The following is an 18,553-nucleotide window of genomic DNA, read 5'->3' on the forward strand; positions in this document are numbered from 1 at the left end:
GTCTCACGACTCTGTCCAGTGCCATCTTCTACTGTGGCTGAGCGAGTATCCAAGATGCAAGACAAAGTCCTCTTTATGCTTCTCTTTCCTCTCCACAGGCAGAAGGAAGGACTCACTTTTGTTGATCTGAGTTGTGTTGCCTGGCACCGGGAGAGGGGTAATATAAGCACTCGCCCAGCCACACCATCTGGTGTCTCCCTAGGTCACATGCAGACCCAGTCCACTGACTCTAAGCCCAGCATAGCATCAATGCTTGCTTAAGAATTGCAGTCCTTGTGTCCTAGACTGTCTTTCAAGTTCACTTAGGACCCTGTGATGGTTAATACTGAGTGTCAACTTGATTGGATTGAAGAATACAAAGTACTGATCCTGGGTATGTCTGTGAGGGTGTTGCCAAAGGAGATTAACATTTGAGTCAGTGGGCTGGGAAAGGCAGACCCACCCTAAACCTGAGTTGGCACAATCTAATCAGCTGCCAGCACAGCTAGAATATAAGCAGACAGAAAAATGTGAAATGAGAGACTGGCCTGGCCTCCCAGCCTACATCTTTCTCCTGTACTGGATGCTTTCTGCCCTCAAACATCAAACTCCAAGTTCTTCAGTTTTGGAACTCTGACTGGCTCTCCTTGCTTCTCAGCCTGCAGACAGACTATTGTGGGACCTTGTGATTGTGCAAGTTAATACTTAATAAAGTCATATATATATATATATTCCATTAGTGCTGTTCCTCTAAAGATCCCTGACTAATACAAACCCCAAAGCACTTTATTCCATGGTGGCAAGGCTTGCCAAGAAACTCATGTTCTAACCACTGGGATGGGCACTTGCCCTCAAGCTAGATGTGGTCCAAATGCTCCCTCTGTGGGTGGGCACTAGCTAAGTTCAGCATGGTTTTACTTTCCACTGAGACACAGCAGCACTGATGTCAATACAGAGCCCCACAATCACTGCACTCTCCCTTCCCCAAGTGCACAGATTATCTCTCCACAGCACACAGCTGCTGCTGGGGGTTGGAAGAGGTGTGGCATCAGTGATTCAAAACTGTCTTTCCTACCCTCTTCAGTGCCTCTTTCAGCAATATGAAGTTAAAACCAGATACTGTGATTGCTCACCTTATTTTTAGTTCTTATAAAGGTGCTTTTCTGTGTGCAGATAGTTGTTAAAATTTACTGTTCCTGTGGAGGAGGACGATTGATGGAGGCTTCTATTTGGCCATCTTGCCCCATTCTTGACACATAAAGTTTACCATCACAATTGGTTACTCTGGCATAGACTAATCATTCTCTAAATCTATGAATGATGGTGACTGGGAAGAATCCCTGTGAACATTAAGGACAAATCTCTATCAGAATATGTCTATCCGTGTGAGGACCAAGTACTGTCCCTTTCATAATGAAAAAAGTCTGATGTTATCAACCTGCCACCGGGTAGCTAGCTGGTCCTCCCAGCGAATAATGCCATATCAGGAGCTCAACACTGGCTTATGCTGTTGGGAGAATGGACACCCAGTAGTAACCAGAATCAACCTTAATGAGTTTTATGCTGCTGGGCACAGACTTAACCTCTATCCATGCATGCATGTCTGTTCTGTTCATGGGTCTATTATACAAGCACTGGAGTGGCAGAAGAGAGAGTCTAGCTGACTTCCACAGGCTGGGTCATCTTTCTCACCTGATCATTGAGAACCTCCTCTGGACTAACTGGCCTCTGGTGAGCATTTATGTAAGGCATAACTATCTTCACACTCTGCCCATTCCAAGAAGTCCATCTACATATATTTCCCCCTAGATCTCCTGCCATCAATTGTCGAATTATGTTCTTTCCAAGTCCCTGACCAGCAAATACATACCTCAGGCCATCTCTTCTTCCACGTGAAATGGACAACTGGATGCTCCTGAAGTCCACTTCACTGGAAGGAAATTCTTTCTCCACTCTCTTTCAGAGCCATCCAGAGGGGCTTGTTGTGCAAAGGCCATCCACTTCTAACTAGTGATGGCCTACTGTGCAGATGCATGCCTAAATCAGCCATACATGTCTCCTTTCTCCCTTAACTGCTGCCTTAGTCCATTTTGTGCTGCAATAACACAGACTGGGTAATTTATAAAGAACAGAAATATATTCTCTCACAGTTCTGGAGGCTGAGAAGTTCAGTATCAAGACACCAGCAGGTTAGAGCCTGTTCTCTCTGCTTCCAAGAGGGCAACTTGAATGCTGCATCCTCTAGAGGGGAGAAACACCATGTCTTCACCTGGCAGAAAAGCAGGGGACAGCACCTGCTATCATAAGCCCTTTTTTTTTTTTTTGAGATGAGGTCTCACTCTGTCTCCCAAGCTGGAGTGCAATGGCACTATCTTGGCTCACTGTAGCGTCTACCTTCCGTACTGAAGCAATCCTCTGACCTCTGCCTCTAAAGTAGCTGGGACTACCAGGACATGCTACCATACCCAGTTAATTTTTGTGTATTTTTGTAGAGACAGAGTTTTGCCATGTTGTCCAAGCTGGTCTCAAACTCCTGGGCTCAAGCAGTCCACCTCCGTTGGCCTCTCACAGTGTGGAATTACAGGCGTGAGCCACCGCACTGGCCTCACCAACCCTTTTTACAGGAGCGGTAATTCATTCACGTGGGTGGAGCCTAAACACAGCCTATTGGGCCTAAACACAACCTAAACATATCCTATTGGGCCACACTTCCACACACTGCTGCATTGGCGATTAAGTTTCTAACACATGAGTTTTAGAGAGGACAAAAACATTCAGGCCAGATGCAGTGGCACTTGCCTGTAATCCTAGCTAGTTAGGATGCTGAGATGGGAAGATCACTTGAGCTCAGGAGTTTAAGTCTAGCTTGGGCAACATGGTGAAACACTCCATCTCTAAAAAAAAAAATCAAACCATAGTATTCTACCCCTGTCCCTTTAAAATTCATATCCTTCTTATATACAAAGAAATTAATTCCATCTCAATAGCCCCAAAGGTCTTAACTTGTTCTAACATCAACCCAAAAGTCTACAATTCAGAGTCTCAACTAAATCAGATATGAGTGAGACTCAAAGCACAATTCACTCTGAGGCAAATTTCCCTCCAGCTGTGAGCTTGTTAAATCAAACAAGTTATGTGCTTCCAAAATACAATGCTAGGATAGGCATAGGATAGACACTCACATTGCAAAAGGGAGCAGAAGGAAAGAAACAAGGAGCAAAAGGTCCCAGGTAAGTTCAAAACCCCATAGGGCAAACAACATTAGATCTTAAGGTTTGTTTATTTGATTCCATGTCCTGCCATCCAGACACACTAATGTGGGCAATAGACCCTCAATGCTCCTTAGTGTCCCCATCCCCACAGCTTTGCTAGGTGCAGCCTGCATTACTCTCATTGGTTAAAGCCAGGTGCCTGCAGTTTTCCCAGGCTGGTGTTATACACTGGTAGCTCTACAGTTGTTATCTTACTGAACCTGGGTCTGCTTGCTCAGTGCACAACAAAGCCAAACACTGATACTGGGATTTGCAGCAAGAGAAAGTAAGGCATTTATTGCAGGGGGCCAAGCAAGGAAAACAGGCAAGTAATGCTTAAGACCTGAACTCCCTGACGGCTTACAGTCAAGAGTTTTTAAGGCAGGGATAGAGGGATTTCCAAAGTGAGTTAAGGGGTGAGGAATCTCTAGAACTTCCTTATACATTTTCTCATTTCAGTCTGTCTGACGTCTATGTGACAGTGGTTGGCATTTCCATCTGCTGGAGGCCGTGGCTTCTGAAAAACAACTCAAGGACATATGTCAATACATTCTCTCTAGTTTCTATAGGGAATGAAACATCTTGTGACTCTGACTTACTTGGGTGACTATTGTTTATGCTATTATTACCTTCTTACTTAGCAGGTTATTCATTTACTTCCCTAATTGCTGGTTAAGGTGCTAGCTAGGTGCCTGGTATTTCCCTTGAAGGGACTCAAATCTTTCTTTATTTCCATGCCTTTAAGACAGTCGGCGGTGGGGTTGGGGGGCACCCAGCAGGCCCCTAAGAGGGGTGCCTGCTCTGTCTCACAGTTGTAGAGTCTCAGAGGCAGCTTTGACCCCACAACTCCACTAAGTAGTGCCCTAGTGGGTATTCTCTGTGGTGGTTCTGCCAGCCACTGTGGTCTTTACAGTGGTCCCAAGGCTGTTTGAGACATTCTTTGAAATCTGGGTGGAAGAGGCCATGTCTCCAAGTTGTTGCATTTTGTGTGCCTGCAGAATTAGCACCACGTGGACACTGGTGAAGTTCACTGCTTGCACCTTCCCCAGTGACAGCCTGAGCGGCTTTTGGTCAGAGGAGAGAAGAATGACAGTGGGTAGAAGCAATATATGAGGAAATACTGGCCAAAAACTCTCCAAAATTGAAGAAAGACATGAAGCCACAGACAAGAAACATCATAAAACCCAAATAAGATAAACCCAAATAAAACTATACCAAGATACACCAGAATCAAACTTTTGAAATTGAAAAGAATAATTGAAAAGTATCTTTTTTAAAGATAAAATTATAAAAATAACTACAAAGTGATATTAATTGATACAAAACATAAAAAGATGTAATTTGATAATATAAAGTGTGAGGGGATGTAAAGGAATAGATTTTTTGTATAGAACTGAAATTAAGTTGTCATCAGTTTCAAATAGATTGCCATAACTATGTTTTATGCAATCCCCAAGTAGCTAGACTGGGGAAAAAAACCCAACATTACCTACCAAGGAGCAATGATAGATTTTTTTTTTTACCTTTTCTACAGAAATGACAGTAGACAGAAGACAACAGTATGGCACCATCAAACTGCTAGAAGAAAAAAATATATTTACAAACCTAAAATTCTTTAGTGGGCCAAAAAAAAATTCTTGGCCAGGCACAGTGTCTCATGCCTGTAATCCCAGCACTTTGGGAGGCTGAGTCGGGTGGATCACTAGAGGCCAGGAGTTCAATATCAGCCTGGCCAACATGGTGAAACCCCCATCTCTACTAAAAATACAAAAATCAGCCCAGGCATGGTGGCATCGGACAGATCCTCCAGACTGAAAATCAACAAAGAAACATGGGACTTAATCTGTACTACAGACCAAATGAACCTAGTAGATATTTGCAGAACATTTCAGCCACCAGCTGCAGAATACACATTCTTTCCTCACTACATGGATCATTCTCAAGGATAGATGATATATTAGGTCCCAAAACAAGCCTTAGAACATTCCAAAAAATTGAAATAATATCAAGCATCTTCTCAGACCACAATAAAATAAAACTGGAAATTGATAACAAGAGGAATTTTAGAAACTATATAAATACATGTAAATTAAACAATATGCTCCTGAATGACCAGGAGTCAATGAAGAAATTAAGAAGGAAATTTAAAAACTTCCTGAAACAAATGATAATGGAAACAACACACCAAAACCCATAGGATACAACAAAAGTAGTACTCAGAGCGAAGTTTATAGCATTAAGTGCCTACATAAAAAAGAGAGAAAACTTTAAATAAACAATCTAACAATGCATCTTAAATAAGTAGAGAAGCAAGAGCAAAGCAAACACAAAATTGGTAGAAGAAAAGAAATAATAAAGATCAAAGCAGAAATCAATGAAATTGAAATTAAAAAAACAATACAAAAGATACATGAAACAAAAAGATCTTTTTTGAAAAGTTAAATAAAATTGACAAACCTTACCCAGACTAAGAAAAAAGAAGATCCAAATAAATCAAATCAGGAATGAAAAAGGATACATTACAACTGATACTGCTGAAATTCAAAGGATCATTGGTGGCTACTATGAGCAACTATATGCCAGTGAATTGGAAAACCTAAAAGTAATGGGCACATTCCTAGACACATACAACCTACCAAGATTGAACCAGGAAGAAGTCCAAAACCTGAGCAGACCAATAACAAGTAACAAGATTGAAGCAGTAATGAAAATTCTCCAAGAGAAGCCTGGGACCCAGTGGTTTCACTGCTGAATTCTAGCAAACATTTAAAGAACTAATACCAATCCTATTCAAACTATTCTGAAAAATAGAGGAGAGAATACTTCCAAACTCATTTTATGAGACCAATATCACCCTGATACCAAAACCAGACAAAGTCACATCAAAAAAATAAAACTACAGGCCAATACCTCTGATAAATATTGATGCAAAAATCCTCAACAAAATACTAACAAACTGAATTATTCAATACACTGGAAAGATCATCCATCATGACCAAGTAGAATTTATCTCTTGGATGCAAGAATGGTTCAACATATACATATCAATGAATGTGATACATCATATCAAGAGAATGAAAGACAGAAACCATATAGTCATTTCAATTGATGCTGAAAAATCATTTAATAAAATTCAGCATCCCTTCATGATAAAATGATCAAAACACTGGCGATGGAAGGAACATAACTCAACATAATTAAAGCCATATATGACAGACCCACATCTGGTATTATACTGAATGGGAAAAACTGAAAGCCTTTCCTCTAAGATCTGGAACGTGACAAAGATGTCCAGTGTTGGCCGGGCGCGGTGGCTCATGCCTGTAATCCCAGCACTTTGGGAGGCTGAGGCGGGTGGATCACGAGGTCAGGAATTCAAGACCAGCCTGGCCAAGATGGTGAAACTCCATCTCTACTAAAAATACAAAAATTAGCCAGGCATGGTGGTGGACACCTGTAATCCCAGCTACTCAGGAGGCTGAGGCAGAGAATCACTTGATCCTGGGAGGTGGAGGTTGCCGTGAGCCAAGATCGCGCCACTGCACTCCAGCCTGGGAGACAAAGCGAGACTCTATCTCCAAAAAAAAAAAAAAAAAAAAAAAAAAAAAAAGATGTCCAATGTCACCACTGTTATTCAACATAGAATGGAAGTCCTAGCTACAGCAATCAGATAAGAGAAGATATAAAGGGCATCTAAATTGGAAAGGAAGAAGTCAAATTATCCTTGTTTGTAGATGATATGATCTTATATCTGGAAAACCCTAAAGACTCCACAAGAAAACGATTAGAACTGATAAACAAATTCAGTAAAGTTGCAGAATACAAAATCAATATACAAAAATCAGTAGCATTTCTATATGCCAACACTAAACAATGTGAAAAAGAAATAAAAAAGTAATCCCATTTGCAATAGCCACACATAAAATTAAATACATAGGAATTAAGCTAACCAAAGATGAGAAAGATCTCCATAATGAAAACCATAAAACACTGATAGAAGAAATTGAAGAGGACACAAAAAATGAAAAAATATCCCATGTTCATGTATTAAAAGAATCAATATTTTTGTGTGTTTATTTGTTTGTTTTTTGAGGCAGAGTCTCACTCTGTTGCCCAGGCTGGAGTGCAGTGGCATGATTTCAGCTCACTGAAACCTCCGCCTCCTGGACTCAAGTGATCCTCCTGCCTCAGCCCCTGCAAGTGGCTGGGAGTGCAGGCATGAGCCACCACGCCAAGCTAGTTTTTTTATTTTTTGTAGAGACAGGATTTCACCGTGTTGCCCAGGCTGGTCTCAAACTCCTGAGGTCAAGCAATCCACCTGTCTTGGCCTTCCAAAGTGCTAGGATTACAGGCATGAGCCACCGGACCTGGCCAGAATCAATATTGTTAAAATGTCCATGCTACCCAAAGCAATCTACAGATTCAATGCAATCCCTATTAAAATACCAATGACCATTCTTCATAAAAAATATGAAACAGAAAAATGAATGGAACGAATAGAAATAGAAAAAAAATCCTAAAATTTATATAGAACCACAAAAGACCCAGAATAGCCAAAGCTATCATAAGGAAAAAGAACAAAACTGGAGGAATCACATTACCTGACTTCAAATTACACTACATAGACCAATGGAACAGATTAGAGGACCCAGAAACAAATCCATATATCTACAGTGAACTCATTTTCGACACTTCCAAGAACATACATTGGGGAAAAGAAAGAATCTTCACTAAATGATGCTGGGGAAACTGGATATTAATATGCAGAAGAATGAAACTAGGCTCCCATCTATTGCCATTTAAAAAATCAAATCAAAATGGATTAAAGACTTAACTCTAAGACCTCAAACTATGAATTTACTAGAAGAAAACATTGGGTAAAAATCTCAGACCAATCAGGACATTGGTCTGGGCAAAAATTTATTGAGCAATACCCCACAAACACAGATAACCAAAGCAAAAATGGATAATTAGGATTACATCAAGTTATAAAACCCCTGCACAGTGAAACAATCAACAAAATGAAGAGTCAGCCCACAGAATGGGAGAAGATATTTGCAGACTACCCATCTGACAAGGGATTAGTAACCAGAATATACAAGGAGCTCAAACAACTCTATAGGAAAAAATCTAACAATCTGTAAAAAAATGGACAAAAGATTTAAATAGAAATTTCTTAAGACATATAAATGGCAAACAGGCATATGAAAAGGTGCTCAGCATCATTGATCGTCACAGAAACACAAATCGGAACTACAATTAGATGTCATCTCACCCCAGTTAAAATGGGTTTTATCCAAAAGACAAGCAATAACAAATGCTAGCAGGGATGTAGAGAAAGGGGAAACCTGGTACACTGTTGGTGGGCAGGTAAATTAGTACAACCACTATGGAGAACAATTTGAAGGTGCCTCAAAAAACTAAAAGTTGAGCTACCATATGATCCAGCAACCTCACTTCTGGGTATATACTGAAAAGAAAGGAAATCAGTATATCAAAGAGATATCTGCACTCCTATGCTTTTTGCAGCACTGTTTACAATAACTAAGATTTGGAAGTAACCTAAGTGTCCTTCAACAGATGAATGGATGAAGAAAATGTGGTTCATATACACAATGGATTTGGATTACTGTTCAGCCATTAAAAAAGAATGCAATCCAGTCATTTGCAACAAAATGGATGGAACTGGAGATCATTGTGTTATGTGAAATAAGCCAGGCACAGAAAGGCGAACATCACATGTTCTCACTTATTTGTGGGATTTAAAAATGAAAACAACCAGACTCATGGACATAGAGAGTAGAAGGATGATTTCCGGAGGCTGGGAAGGGTAGTAGGGAGTTAAGGGGGAGGTGGGGATTGTTAATGGGTGTTAGAAAAAAAAATAGAAAGAATGAATAAGACCTACTATTTGATAGCGCAACAGGTGACTGTACTCAATAATAACTTAATTTGTACATTTTAAAATAAAGAGTATAATTTGATTATTTGCAATAAATGCTTTGATTATTTGCAATAAATTCAATGAATAAATGCTTGAGGGAATTGATACCACATTCTCTAAGATGTGCTTATTTCTCATTGCATGCCTGTATCAAAACATCTGATGTACACCATTAATAGATATGCCTACTATGAACCCATAAAAATTAAAAATAAATAAAAGTTGAGCTGAAAGGGGAAAAAAAAAGAAGAAATCGAAAATCTGATGCAATTTGCTATTAAAAAATAGCAGAGATATCATCAGCAATTAAAACCTCTCAATTCAAAGAAAGACCTGGACCAGATGGCTTCACTGGTGAAGTCTGCCAAATCTTTAAAGAATAATTAATATCAATCCTTCACATACTCTCCAAAAAAATTGTACAGCCAGGGACACTTACTAACTTATTCTAAGAGTCCATTATTACCCTGATACCAAGATCAAAGATATCACAATAAAATAAAACTACATGCTATATCCCAAATAATTGAAAAAAAGTACTAAACAAAGACATGTACATGAACGGTCACAGCAGCACTATTCACAATAGCTAAAGGTGGAAACAATCCAAATGTCCATCAACAGATGAATGGATAAGTAAAACATCATATAGCTATAAAATGAAATATTATTCAGTCATAAAAAGTAATGTACTGATATAACATGAATGAACCTTGAAAACCTTACACTAAGTAAAAGAGACCAGACATAAAAGGTTATATATGATCCACTGTATAAACTATCCAGAATAGCTAAACCCATAAAGACAGAAAACAGATTGGTGGTTACCTGGAGCTGAAAGGAGGAGGAAATTAGGAGTAACTGCTTAATGAATACAGTGTTTCCTTTTGAAGTTCTGAAAATATTTTGGAACTGTATTGAGGTGGTGGTTGATCAACATTGTGAATATACAAAATAAGACCGAATTTTTCACTTTCAAGTTTTTGATTTTATGTTATATTACTTCACTTCAATAAAACAAAATATATTTTCAGAAAAACAAAAGTTAGTTTTTTTTACTAGCAGATGCACACTACAAGAAATATGAAAGAAGAGACTTTGTGCTGAGGGAAGATTTTTACACATAGAAGCCTGAAACTGCAGGAAGGAACAAAGAGCACTAACTGTTTAAAACAATGATAATAATAATTTCCTATGTTTTTATTGTAGTAAAATATACATAACATAAAATTTACCTCCTATAGGGTTTTAAACATAAATAAAATAAAAGACATAACAACAATTGTACAAAAGTTGAGAGGTCAGTAAGTGGGGTGAAACTGTTATATGCTACATGTTCAGGAAATAGTAAAAATACTAATTTAAGATAGACTGGAATAAGTCATGGATGCCTTTCATAATTCCTAAGATAACCAAGAAAAAGAGTTATAAAATTACGTATTATTAAAAAGCAATAGAGAAGAAAATAGTGGAATAGAAATACTTGAATAATAAAGCAGAAGTCAAGAAAGGAAAAATAAAGAACAGACAGGACAAATAGAGAACATATAGCAAAATGATATCTATAAAACCAAGTATATTTACAAATTACATGCAAATGGACTAAACACTCCAATTAAAATACTACAATTGTCAGACTGCTTCTTTTATAAAAAAAAAAATACAACTACATGCTGCTTAAAAGAGACTCCAAGTAAATAAAAGGATACAGAAAAGTCAAAAGTGAAAAGGCTGGGAATATATATCATGCAAACACTAGAAAAGAAAGCTGACCCAGATATATTTGATGAGACCAACGGAACCCTGAAACCAAAACCTAATGAGAATATAGCAAGAAAGGAAAATGTCAGGCCAATATCTATTATGAACATAGATGCAAAAATCTTGAACAAAATATTAGCTACATTAATCCAGTAATATATAAAACAAATGATGACTAACTGAGATTTAGACCAGTAATGGAACCTTGGTTTAACATTTGTAAATCAACCAATGTATTTTATTATATTGGATGAATAAAGGGGAAAGCCACCAATAGATGCAGAAATGGCACATGATAAAATTCAACATTTGTTTTTGATTTTTTAAAAAAAAGTATACCAAATTAGGAATAGAAAGGAAACGATCTAATCTAATAAGGGTTGTTTTTAAAAATCAGACATCATACTTTATGGTGAAATTTTGAACTCCTCCCTTGAGAAGAGAATCAAAACAAAAGTGACCACTATTTCCATTTCTCGAAATTGTACTGGAAACTCTAATCAGTTTGATAAGTCAAGAAAGTTAATTTTAAGATATAAAGATTGTAAAGAAAGAAGTAAACTCTATTTTGGATAACACGATTTTGTATATAAAATATCCAAAAGAATACACAAATTGTTATAAATGTTTAAATAGGTTGGGCACTTTGGCTAATACCTGTAATCCCAATACTTTGAAAGGCCAAGGCAGGAGGAGCACTTCAGGTCAGGAACTTGAGATCAGTCTGGGAAATATATTGAGACATTCATCTCTACAACAAAATTTAAAAATAAAAAATTAGCCAGGCGTTGTGGTGCACATTTGTAGTGCTAGTTACTCAAGAGGCTGAGGTGGGAGGATCACTTGAGCCCAGGGATTCAAGGCTGCAGTGAGCTATGATCATGCCACTGCACTTCAGCCTGGGTGACAGAACAAGACCCTGTCTCAAGAAAAAAAAAACATTTAAGTAAATTTGACAACGTTTCTGGATAAAGCTTAACACATAAGAATGAGTCATATGTCTAGCAGGTGAGATGCCATTGCTAATGCCTGAAATCCCAACACTATAGGAATCCAAGGGGGAGGATTGCTTAAGCCCAGGAGTTCCAGATCAGCTGGGGCAACATAGAGAGACCCCTGTCTCTACAGATAATTGTTTTAAATTCAGCCGGGCTTGGTGGTGCATGCCTGTGGTCCCAGCTACTCAGGAGGCTGAAGTGGGAGGATTACTTGAGCCCAGAAGGTTGAGGCTGCAGTGAGCCATGATCGCACCACTGAACTCCTGCCTGGGTGACAAAACGAGACCCCAGCTAAAATAAACAAATAATGGCAAACAATGGGAAAATGTTTTAAAAGACAATATCATTTGCAATAGTATAAAAAATGAGCTATGCTGGAATTAATCTAGTGAACGATGTTTAAGACCTCTCCTATGAAGCATTGCTGAAAGAAATCAAAGAAGACCTAGATAAATGGAGAGATATATCATGTGCATGGATTTGGAAAGTGAATATTGTTAAGATCTCAATTCTCTGCAAATTGGTCTAAGATTCAGTGCAATCCAAATCAAAAGCCCAGAAGCATATCTTTGTGTAGAAATTGAAAAGTTACATATAAAAGTTATATGGAAATGCAAAAGATCTAAAATAGGTACAGACAAATTTGGGGTAAAAGAGGAACAAAGTTGGCAGACTATACATCCTCAAGTTTTCAAGGCCTATTTTAAAACTCCAATATTTAAATGTGATAGTGATGCAAACACAGACAAAGAAATCCATGGAACGGATTAGGAAGTCAAGTAATTTATAAACAATTACCTGAATTACAGCAAAGCATCCATTGCAATTTAGTGAGGGAAAGAATGGCCTTTTCAGTACATTGTTCTGGATCACCAGATCTATGCTTCATACTACACACAAAAATTTATTTAAGATGGATTAGATATTATGTGAAACATAAATTAATAAAGCATAGGATAGTATCTTAAGGACCTTCAGGCAAGCAAAAATCCTTCATTAGGACACAGAAAACGTAAACTTAAAAGGAGAAATTGACAGATTGTATTTCATAAAAATTAAAAGCTTCTGTTCATCAAAAGGCATCCAGACAGTAAAAAGGCAAGCCACAGATTTAGAGAAGACATTCACTATATATATAGTCTATATATATGACAAAAGACTTGTATCTAGAACGAAGAAAAACCCTACAAATTAATTTTTTTAAAAGACAGGCTACTTATCTTTTAAAAAAACGGGTAAAAACAGACTACCTATCTTTTCAAAAAATGGGTAAAACACTCAGACCTTTCACTATAGAGGACAAACAAATGGCCAATAGGCCTGTTACAAGGAGTTCAACTTATTACCTATCAGGACATGCAAATCAAAATCATGCTGAGATACCAGTACACATCCATCAAAATAGTTAAAAATAAAAGGTCTGACAATACCAAGTGTTGGCGAAAATGTGAAGTAACTTGGATTTTCATAGGTTGCTGGTGAAGGTGTCAATTGGAAATCCATGTACCAGAATCTACTAAAGCAGATCATATGTGTACCGTATAATGTAGCAGTGCCACTCCTATGTATATACCCAAAAGAAATGAGTGCTCTTGTCCAACTTTAAGGCACATACAAGAACATTCACAGCCTTAGGGATATTTAAGCTATACCCAAGAGGCAAGAGGATGGCTCGAGTCCAGGAGTTTGAGACCATCCTGGGCAATATATGAAGATTCTGTCTGTTAAAAAAAAATATTTAGCCAAGAATTGTGGCATGCACCTGTATTCCCTAGTGACCTGGGAGGATGACGGTGAAGAATTGCTTGAGCCCAGGAGTCTGAGGTTGTAGTGAACCACGATTGCCCTGCTGCACTGGAGTGAGAACCCGTCTCAAAAAGAAAAAAAAAGGCCGGGCGCAGTGGCTCACGCCTGTAATCCCAGCACTTTGGGAGGCCGAGGCGGGTGGATCACGAGGTCAGGAGATCAAGACCATTCTGGCTAACACGGTGAAACCCCGTCTCTACTAAAAATACAAAAAATTAGCCAGGCGAGGTGGCGGGCGCCTGTAGTCCCAGCTACTCGGGAGGCTGAGGCAGGAGAATGGCGTGAACCCCGGGGGGCGGAGCCTGCAGTGAGCCAAGATGGCGCCACTGCACTCCAGCCTGGGCGACAGCGAGACTCCATCTCAAAAAAAAAAAAAAAAAAGCCCCAAACCAAAAACAACACAAAGGTCAGTCAATGGGAGAATAGACAAACTGTGATATATTCATACAAATACTTCACAGCAATGAAAAAGAATGAACTACAAGGCAAAAACATGGATAAATCTCACATTAATGTTGAGTTTAAGAAGCCAGATGTTTTTCAAAGTCTATTGCACGACAAGGTGACCAGTTAATAATGTATATTTCAAAATTGCTAAAAGAATAGATTTCTTTTTTGAGATGGAGTCTCACTCTGTCACCCAGGCTGGAGTGTAGCAGCGTGATCTCAGCTCACTGCAACCTTCATCTCCTGCGTTCAAGCAATTCTCCTGCCTCAGCCTCCCTAGTAGCTGGAATTACAGGCGTGCGCCACCACACCTAGCTAATTTTTTTGTGTGTTTTTTGTATTTTTAGTAGAGACAGGGTTTCACCATGTTGGCCAGGCTGGTCTCAAACTCCTTATCTCAAATGATCCGCCTGCCTCAGCCTCCCAAAGTGCTGGGATTACAGGCATGAACCACCACACCCAGCCCCAAGAATAGATTTTTAAATATTCTCTACAAAAAAGTAAGTATGTGAGGTAATGCATATGTTAATTAGCTTGATATAATCATGCCACAATGTATACATATTTCAAAACATCACATTATATCTCATAAACATATACAATTATTATTTGTCTAGTAAAAATTAAAATTTAAATTAAAAAAGAAGCCAGATGTTAAAGAATACATATTATATGATACCATTTATATGAAGTTCAATAACTGACAAAAGCTATTGATAATCATAATAGTCACTGTAGTGGTTACCTTTGGGGAGTGTTGACTGGTAGTGGACAGGAAGGAGCTTTCTGGGACAATGGAAATATTCTGTTTTAATGGAGTTAGTAGTTACGTGAGGGTATACTTCTGTAAAATCAATCCAGCAGTACACTTAAACTTTATGAACATTACTTCATGCAAATTATACATCATGTTCTTAAAAAAAACGGATCGTCAGGCCAAAAAAATAAAATCCAGCTATATGCAATGTACAAAAGACACATCAACATAAGGATTCAAAAAGGTTGAAAGTAAAATGATGAGAAAATGTTATATCAGGCAAATACTAAAATAATTTAGTAGATCTATTTTAATATCAGAAGAAAATATACTTAAAGGTAATAGAGAAAAACTGAGTCACTACATTAAGCCTCTAAAATTTTATGTCTTTTTTTTGCAGGGAAGAGTCATTTTTTGTTTTCTCTATTTGTTGTTTCGTTTTTACTGAGTTCATGGGAGGGGGAAGAAGTTTGGGGCTAAATGGTAGGGAGAAAGTAAGAAAGAAACAGGTGTTTAGTATGAAGAACACTTCTCAGGTAGAGCCAAATAAGATAAGGAAACAGATTTTACTTCATCTTGTTAATTAAATGTATGTCTCTGCCTGAACCTTTCATTATGATATCCTGACAATTATAAATTACATTTTTCTAAGAAACTTGCAGACTGGGTAAGCCAGAGTCTTAGAGGGACATCCCAAAACCTGAGAGCTCAACCAATACAAAAGCCTTATTATTCGTTTTGCTTCTACAAATAATTACTTGAAGAAAAATAAGTTTCCATCAGGGAGTTGAAAGAATTGTTCTCCTTTGAAGATAAGACTTGTGAATATCCCATAGAGGAGGCAATTGGAAAGTAATGAGGCGAAAATGGATTATACTCTCACTTCTATGCCACAGGAGGAAAACGTTTCCTTTATAGGAAATTAATTCACACCTTCACTTCCTTAAGAATGGATTCAGAATGGGGATAGAGACAAGCTAAAAGGAGGAGGAAATTTTATTTGGTCACTCAATTTTAGCCACCTGCTTTGTGTAAGATTTTTTCTCAGTGCCAGTGGTTTGGGTAAGTGTTTAATATATGAAAAATATATAGTTATCCCCAGGAACTTAAAATATAGTAGGAATTTAAATATACAAATAATAAAAGACAGACTATAATGTCTTTTTAGAATGCATTTTATGGTATGTATTTAAGGTATGCAACATTATGTTATCAGACACATATATAATAAAATGGTTATCATAGTGAATCAAATGACCATATCTATCATTTCACATAGTTACCCATTTTTCCCATGTGGCAAGAGCAGCTATAAACTACTTGTTTAGAAAAATTCCTGAACATAATACTCTATTATTAATTACAGTCCTCATGTTATATATTAGATGTTTAGATTTGTTCATCCTACATATCTGCTACTTTGTATCCTTTGACCTACATCTACTCATTTCCTCTCCCTACCTGCCCCAACACCCCGTGACCACTATTTTATTCTCTATCTCCATATATTTGACTTTTTTGTCAGATTTCACATATGTGAGGTCATGCAAATTTTTGTGTGTGGCTAGCTTACTTTATTTAGTGTAATGTCCTCTGATTCATCCATGTTGTGGCAAATGACATGATTTCTTCCTTTTATAGGGCTCAATGATATTCAATTGTGTGTGGGTATATATATGTACACACACACACACAATCACAGATTCTTTATCCATTCATCCACTGATGGACACTTGGGTTGTTTCCATATCTTGAATATTGTGAATAATACTGCTATGTACCCAAAGGAAATGAAATCACCTCATAAAGATATCTTCACTCTCATGTTCATTGCAGCATTATTTATAACAATTTATTTCGAAGGATGTGCAAAAGTACCATCTAGGCAGGACTACTGGAATGGCAGAGTGCACATCTCTATAAACCCACCACTCCATAAAAACAATGGAAACAGTGACAAAAATGGTCAAAATCATCTTTTGCAGAACTCTAGAAGTTAAGTAAATACCTGTGAGAATCTGAGGAGTATTTACTCAGAAACTGCTAAATATTTCTAAGGACACCAGGATTTGTAGAATTATAACTTGACACGCTCAACTACTCCTAGACCTCTCTCGACAACTCCACAATAGCAAAAATTAACCCACAAAATGAGATAAAATATTTGTACATCATATACTGATCAGGGACTTGTAACTATATATATAAAACACAAAACTCAATAATAAAAAGCCAAATAACCCAATTTTAAAAGTAAACAAAAAAATCTAAATAGACATTTCTTCAAAGAAGATATACAAATGAACAATAAGTTCATGAAAAGATGCTCAATATCATTAGGTATCAGGGAAATGCAAATCAAAACCACAATGCCCACTAAGATGGCTGTAATAAAAAATATAGACAATAACAAGTGTTGGTAAAGATGTCAAGAAATTGGAACTCTCATGCATTGCTGCTGGAAATGTAAAATGTTGTAACCACTATGGAAAGCAGGTTGACAGTTCCTTAAAACATTAAACATAAATTACAATATGAATTAGCAATTCCACCCCTAGGTATTTAGGATATGTCAATACAAAAACTTGTACACGAATGTTCCTAGAAACGTTGTTTATAACAGCCAAAAAGTAGAAACCATCCAAATGTCCATCAATGGATGGATGAATAAATAAAATGTGTTATACTCATACCATGGAATATTATTCTGCAATTAAAAAGAATGAAATGTTCATACATGCTACAACATAAATGAATCTTGAAAATATTCTGCTAAGTGAAAGAAGCCAGACACAGAGGACCACATAATGTAGGATTACATTCATATGAAATGTCCAGAATAGGCAAATACATAGAGACAGGAAGTAGATTGGTGGTTGCTAGGAGCTGGGGTAAAAAGGGAAGTGGGAACTGACTGCTAATGGGAAAGAGGTTTCTCTCTGAGGTGTTAAAAATGTTCTAAAGTTGTGCAGTGATGCTTGAATAACTGTAAATATACTAAAAACCACTGAATTGGTTTTTAAATAAGTGAACTGTATATGTGAATTATCTCAATTAAATTTTTTTTAAAAGCACTATTTGATGTGAACACTATGGTTGCCAATTAAGGAGCTCAGAGGAAGGGGTTGACTGCTCAGATCACTTCCCTGGTTGTTCTAGATTGGTTCTGCTCAAGTCTTGAGCAAGGCAAAGATTCAGATGAGGATGTTGGTAATTCCCAACAACATTAATTCCATTAGGTTTACACTTATCAGAAGATCTGGCTGCACAGCACAGCCTCATTTAATCCTACCTGACACAATTCATTGCTTCTTACAGTCTGTTATCCCAGGATCACCAGCCATCTCCTAAACTGTGCAGATAGATGCCTCTCAATACCTCAAACGTTATCTAATCTGTCCCTGCCTCATACTCTCAAATAAGTGGCTGCCTAATTTCCTCTGCCATGGGTAGGAAAATTATGCTCTTCAAGCAGGAACTATAGGACAGACACTGACTCATTTAATTCCTAAAGCAATGCTGTGAAATATGTACTAATATCATTTCCATTTTACAGATTGGGAGTATGAGTCATGGAATGGTAATTTTGCCAAGGTCACAAAACTAGTCA

Source organism: Nomascus leucogenys, chromosome X (genome assembly GCF_006542625.1).
Source record: "Nomascus leucogenys isolate Asia chromosome X, Asia_NLE_v1, whole genome shotgun sequence".
In the NCBI taxonomy this organism is placed as follows: Eukaryota; Metazoa; Chordata; class Mammalia; order Primates; family Hylobatidae; genus Nomascus; species Nomascus leucogenys.